Raw genomic sequence first — 6,908 nt, 5'->3', positions numbered from 1 at the left:
CGTCGTCCCTCCGTGAACCCGTATATCCCATTTTGAGTTGTAACCGAGGTGCCTCTCTCTCTCTCTCTCTCTCTCTCTCTCTCTCTCTCTCTCTATAATTTGTATATCTTAACTATTTTTGCAATATTTTTATTCATTTTCTTGATAGTTGTGGATATTAGGTTTGTTTGTGTGCTGGAATTGCTGGATAGTTGTAGATTTTAGGATTGTTGTGTGCTATTTGTGTACGGGTCCCTTTGCATTTAGCATGCGGTTGGAATGTTGGATGGGGATGGCACTTCGGCCATTAATTTATATAGTATGCTATTACACTTGGTTAGATATATAACACTAGTATTTGACAGATTTTAAATCATGTGGGGAGCCATTTTAAACAAAGGGCTTAGGCTAAAAAATGGTTTGTTTTTATCCCTTGTTTTCAATGGTTTTTCATACAAACAATTGACTTTGGTTGAGGAAATGATGCAAGGGATTAAAGAAAATATAGGCTTATAGTGAACTATTTTAAGCTTCAAAACAATGCTTAAATCTCGGACACAGATAAATTTAATCATGCTCAAGAGAAATGTTATTTTCAAGATTCTTAATCATTATGATATTATATGATTTTAAAATTATGTATTGAAAAATGATTGATGGGTAATGATAAAAAAAAAGATTTACGAATATTATTTTAAGTTTAAGATAAATAATGCAATCAATGTTCCAACTTAAATAATAATATTAATTTACTTTTATTTAAAAATCTTATAGGATAACATAAAATAAATAAGTTGAATCATTTAATTAAGAGTGCTGTTATATGTCAAGCTCTTCCTTTTTTATTTTTAAATAATAAATTAAAAAGTTGATAGACAATCTATCTCATTAAAGAATCAAAGATGAGAGTCTAACCATAAATTAGGTTAAAAGTCTAACCACAAATTGTCACTTTAATAATGAATTGGTGATTGGAAATGTCACCAAATATACAATATCATGAGTTTACTCACCCAGATTTTCATTAAATAAAGATCATGAATGTGTTAGACTTAATTATAAAAGTCACTTTGGCCTATGTGTGCACACAGTTTTTTTGAGTACAAAAAAAAAATAAATAAACATATAAAATAAGTTTTATAATATTTATTATTTATGATTTATTGAGTTGCCTCTTATTATAAAAATTACTGCCTCTTATCAGATTTTTTATTGTTCATGATAATGCTAATGAAGTTGTGTTATACAGTTCTAGTTATTAAATCATGGATATGGAAGGCACAAACACTCCTACATCCACAGGTGCATCTTGTCCTGGCATTCCAGCCCCAGAACAACCGATTGATATTTCCAGTCCAATAATTGATGAGTCTAGCGGACCAATAGGCTCTTCGGTAGGCACTCCTAGTGCCTTCCATTCTACCCCTCGCCCTCCACCTATTAGTAGAAATCCTAAGAATAGGTCTGAGGTATGGTCCCACTTCACAAGAGTACCCGATTGTGATCCTGAAGAGCCTGTAGCTACTTGTAATCATTGTCATAGGCAATGGAAATGTCATCCCAAAAGGCAAGGCACTTCGGCCATGAAAACACACATCTAACTTTGCCCCAAAAACCGTAAGAGTAAGTTGGACAAGAGTCAAACATTCTTGGTCCCGGAAGCAAGAAGTGAAGGAGGGGAAGGGGAGAAGACCTTAGGGATGGCCAAATATAATGAGAAAAAAATCCGAACTGCCCTTGCTAGGATGGTGATAGTGAATGAGCTACCATTTAGATGTGTTGAGGGAGAAGGGTTTCTAGAATTTGGTAAAGCCCTTGATCCAAGGTTTCCTATTCCTTCTCGGTTTACCGTAATGCGTGACTGTATGAGGGTATTCTTGAAAGAGAATGATAGTTTGAAGAAAATGTTTTGGACCACCAAACAAAGAGTATGCCTGACCGCCGACACTTGAACTTCTATCCAAAATATTAATTACATGTGTGTGACCGCTCACTTCATTGATAATAATTGGAAGTTGCATAAGCGGATCATTTCATTTGTTCGGATTAGCGACCATAAGGGGGCAACGATTGGGAGGGAGTTGGAAGAGTGTATGCTTGATTGGGGCATTGACAAAATCCTCACAATTACAGTGGATAATGCTACCTCTAACGACTCCGCTATTGATTGGTTGAGAACAAGGGAAATTGGAAGTGTGGATTGTATTGGAAGTCACGAGTTTATTCACATGAGGTGTACGACACACATCTTAAATCTTATTGTGAGTGAAGGTTTGAAAGATGTTGATGACTCAATTGTAAGGGTCCAAAATTTGATTAAGTATGTGAAGTCTTCTCCCCAAAGACTTGCTACTTTCAAGTCTTGTGTTGATAGATTAAAAGTTCAATGCTCTAGTTTTTTGACTCTTGACGTGCCTACTAGATGAAATTTGACTTTTCTTATGTTGGACGTGGCTGAGAAGTATCAAAAAGCCTTCCAACTTTTACTTCATGAAGATCCCTACTCACGAGTTTATTTGTCTGAGGATGGACATGGGAGAAAGGGTCTAGGAGCTCCTGGGCCGGATGATTGGGAGACCATAAGAAACTTTTTGAAGTTTCTTCAAATATTTTATGGTGTTACATTGCGCATTTCTAGTACACTATATGTCACATCAAATAATTATGTCCAAGAGCTTATTGCCATTCATAAACACTTGAATAATTTTTGTGACAATAGTAATCGACGTTTGAGTTCAATGACTTTCAGAATGAAGACAAAGTATAATAAATATTGGGGTGATCTTGAAAAAATCAATCGGTCGTTGTTTATTGCTGCTATTCTTGATCTGCGGTTCAAATTGGTTACTCAAGCATATTGGTTCAAGACAACATTGGGTGAGGAGAAGGGTGAGGAATTTGTTGCACTCCTCAAGAGGGATATGGAATATTTGTATGAGGCATATGTAGAGTTTGGTGGTGGATGCGTAACTGGTGCTAACAAAACTCCAAGCGGTGAAGCTAGTGCATCAATGGGGAGAGTAGTACTGTTACAGATTATGATCCCTTGGATTTTTTGAGGGAGTTCCATAAAGAGCATACAACATCCTTGATGGATTGTATGTCGGAGTTAGAGCGGTATTTGTTGGAGAACATTGAGATTCCTACGGGGAGTTTCGATATTTTAATTTGGTGAAAAGTCAATTTTACCAAATATCCAGTTCTTGCTCTAATGGCAAGAGATATCTTGGCCATTCCTATTACCACCGTTGCATCTGAGTCAGCATTTAGCACAAGAGGCCGTGTCCTGGATCCGTTTAGGAGCTCTTTGGCTCCTAGAACTGTAGAAGCTCTCGTGTGCTCGCAAAATTGATCGAAGTCTACTCTCATATGCTTGAGTCAAAATTATTCTGAAGCCATTGATGATGCAGAGAGCTATAAGTTAGACTCGGGTAATGTATTTAGAGATTTTTTTAAGTTGTTATATGAGTTGATTTTAACATTTTGTAATACTAATTTCCTATACTTTAACATCTTAATGCAGAATTAGCCAATTCTATGGCCAGCATACTTCGTGAAGAGGATTGACAATCTTGTTTCTGGTATCTTATTTCAATTTTATTTTCTTTATGTTTACAAATTTATATGGAATCTTATTTCTTTACTAATTTTATTCTTTTTTTTTTCAGGCACATGTTGAAAAATGACATTTTTTTGACCTTTGGTTATATATTTTTAATTTTAGGTTGTAATTTTGGACCTTTGGTTATGTATTTTTAATTTTAGGTTTTAATTTTGGTTATGTATTTTTAATTTTAGGTTGTAATTTTGGACCTTTGGTTATGTATTTTTAATTTTAGGTTTTAATTTTGGTTATGTATTTTTAATTTTAGGTTGTAATTTTGGCTATGTAATTTTAATGTGTGTATTTAGTTTTAATTTAGTTTTAAATTTTGGTTATGTAATTTTAATGTGTGTATTTAGTTTTAATTTAGTTTTTAATTTTGGTTGCACATTTGAATTTAGTTTTATTTTTTATAATGATAGATTTTGAATTTAGTTTTATTTTCTAATGTGATAATTTTGGTTAGATAAATTAGAAATCTCAAATTATATTTAAAAAAAAAATTGATATAGAAGCTCAAATCCGATTAGAGTTGTAAATTGTAAAATTGAAATGTTAATTGGGTCAAAGAAAAAAGTCTAAAAAAAAAAACCCAATAAAAAAGCCCAACAAAAAGCTCAACTCCGACTCCGCTCTGGCTCCGCTCCGACAAGTCGGAGTCGGAGTCGGAGCGGAGTGAGATGTAAGCGGAGTCAGAGTCAGAGGTCGGATTCGGCCTCCGACAAAGTCGGAGTCGGAGTCTGAGGAGCCCAAATACGACTCCGGTTGATTGGTGCTCAGCCCTAACTTCGGGCTTGAAAGTGGATTAGAGATTTAGAAAAGACATTTGAATTCTATGGTTGCACCAAAGCGCAACAAGTGCTTTATGCCAGTTATTTATTACAAGGTATTGCTTCTGAATGGTGGGAGACAAAAAGAGAAATGTTAGAGTCAGAATTGGGGTCCTTTGCTGCTGTGTCCTAGCAGCGCTTCAATAAAGAATTTAATGATCGTTTCTTTTTCGCTTCTGTGAGGCGGCAAAAAGCAAGAGAATTTACAAGTTTGGTCCAAGGAAGTATGACCGTGGAACAGTACGCCCAGAGATTTATAGAGCTTGGGCGATTTGCTACTCATTTCATCGCCACGGAGGAGATGCAGGCCAAGCATTTCCAAGATGGTCTGTGACCTGATATACGCAGAATGGTAGTCTGCCACCGGATTACAACTTTTCAAGATTTAGTTGATTTGGCCACTCTTGCAGAGTGAGAGATTAATTTGAGCGTGGGCTCCCCTCCAGGACATAAGAGGTGGAGTTTTACTGGCGAAGGAAATAGTTTTGGTTCACCTCAGAAGTTTGTTCAGCGAACCAGGACTCGACCACAAGCAGCCTCGGGAGTGTGTATGGGAGGACGGGTGCCGATTTGTGGAAGGTGTAATAGAGCCCATGAGGGTGAGTGTCGGCAAAGTGGTGGAACCCATTGTTACCGTTGTGGCCAGGAGGGGCATTTCGCTGGCGAGTGCCCTATTAGAATTTAAGGAAATCGTGGAGGTCGACGTGGTGGGAGAACTAATCCGAGGCAAGTAGTGCAGGCTCGGGTATATGCTGTTACACCCGGAGAGATTGATGATGAGGCACCAGCGACCCACAATGCTGGAGTGATTACAAGTATGAATCTAATTTTATTTTGGATTTGATATTTGGTGTGATTTGGTTTCTTCTTGTTTTTGGATTTCATTGGTAAATTTGATTGGTTCAGGAAGAGTCCGTTTGTATGATTTTTATGCTTGCACTTTGTTTGATTCGGGTGCATCTCAGTCGTTTGTATCTTCTACTTTCGCACGGATATGCAATCTGGTTACGGCACCCTTGCCAAAATCATTAGTAGTGACTCTCCCAAATGATGAAGTGGTGTGGTGTTCCAAAGTTGCGTTGGGTTGTCCTTTGAATTTTGGTGGAAGGTTTCTTGATGCAGATTTGGTTGTATTCAAGCTGTTGGGATTTGGTATTATCCTTGAAATGGATTGGCTATATCGATATTCTACGAGTATTAATTATAGAAGTCGAGTAATTAGCTTTCAACTCTCGGATGGTGATTATTTAGAATTTGTGGGAAGTAAACTAAAAGAAAGGTCGGTAGTTATATCGGCAATTCAAGCGAAAAGAGAGATTGCTTGTGAAGCGGATGCCTTTTTAGTCTAAATGGTGTCTACGTCATCTGATAAAAAGAAGTCTTTAATAGATATCCCAGTTGTGGAAGAATTTCCTGACGTGTTTGTGGATGATTTGTTTGGGTTACCCCCTGTTCGTGAGTTGGAGTTTGCTATTAACTTGGAACCTGTAGCGGCTCCTGTGCATAAAGCCCCTTACCGTATGGCACTAGCTGAATTAAAAGAGTTCAAGGTTCAGTTACAAGAATTGGTAGATAAGGGGTTTATTCAACCAAGTACTTCGCCATGGAGTGCACCAATGCTGTTTGTTAAGAAGAAATATGGTATTCTCAGAATGTGTATTGATTATCGAGAACTAAATAAGGTAACCATCAAGAATAAGTATCCTCTCACACGGATCGATGATTTGTTTGATCAGTTTCAAGGAGCAGCTGTATTCTCGAAGATTGATTTGAGATTAGAATACTACCAGTTGCGGATAAGAGATAAGGATATACCCAAAACTGCTTTTAGATCGAGATATGGGCATTATGAGTTTAAGGTGATGCCTTTTGGGTTAGTCAATGTCCTTGCAGCTTTTATGGATTTAATGAATCAGGTATTTCAACCTTATTTTGATTCCTTTGTGGTTGTTTTCAGTGATGATATTTTAAAGATTTTGATGAACATGCTTATCATCTTCGTTTAGTAGTTGGGAAGTTAAGAGAACATCAGCTGTATGCAAAACTCAGCAAATGTGAATTTTGGTTGGAAGAAGTCAAATTTCTTGGACATGTAATTTCTCGAGATGGTGTGGTTGTTGATCCTAGCAAGGTGGAAGCTATTTTTTCATGGCAGCGTCCATCGACCGTGCGTGAGATTCGGAGTTTCTTGGGACTTGCCGAAAATTATCAAAGATTTGTGGAGGGATTTTCTCAATTATTTGGACCTCTCACTGCTTTGATTAGAAAGAATGCAGAGTTTATTTGGTCAGACAAGTACGAGAGAAGTTTCCAAAAATTGAAGAAGAGATTGATAACTGCACCAGTATTGGCACTTCTAGAACTGTACAAGCCATTTGTAGTTTTCAGCAATGCGTCTAAATTTGGATTGAGATGTGTTCTTATTCAGGAGGGACAGGTTGTTGCTTATGCATCTCGTTAGCTGAAAGATCATGAGAAGAATTATTTAACGCATG

The sequence above is a fragment of the Carya illinoinensis genome, chromosome 1 (assembly GCF_018687715.1).
Source record: "Carya illinoinensis cultivar Pawnee chromosome 1, C.illinoinensisPawnee_v1, whole genome shotgun sequence".
NCBI lineage: Eukaryota > Viridiplantae > Streptophyta > Magnoliopsida > Fagales > Juglandaceae > Carya > Carya illinoinensis.
The sequence above is the reverse complement of the archived record's forward strand: the minus strand, read 5'-3'. Positions refer to the sequence as shown.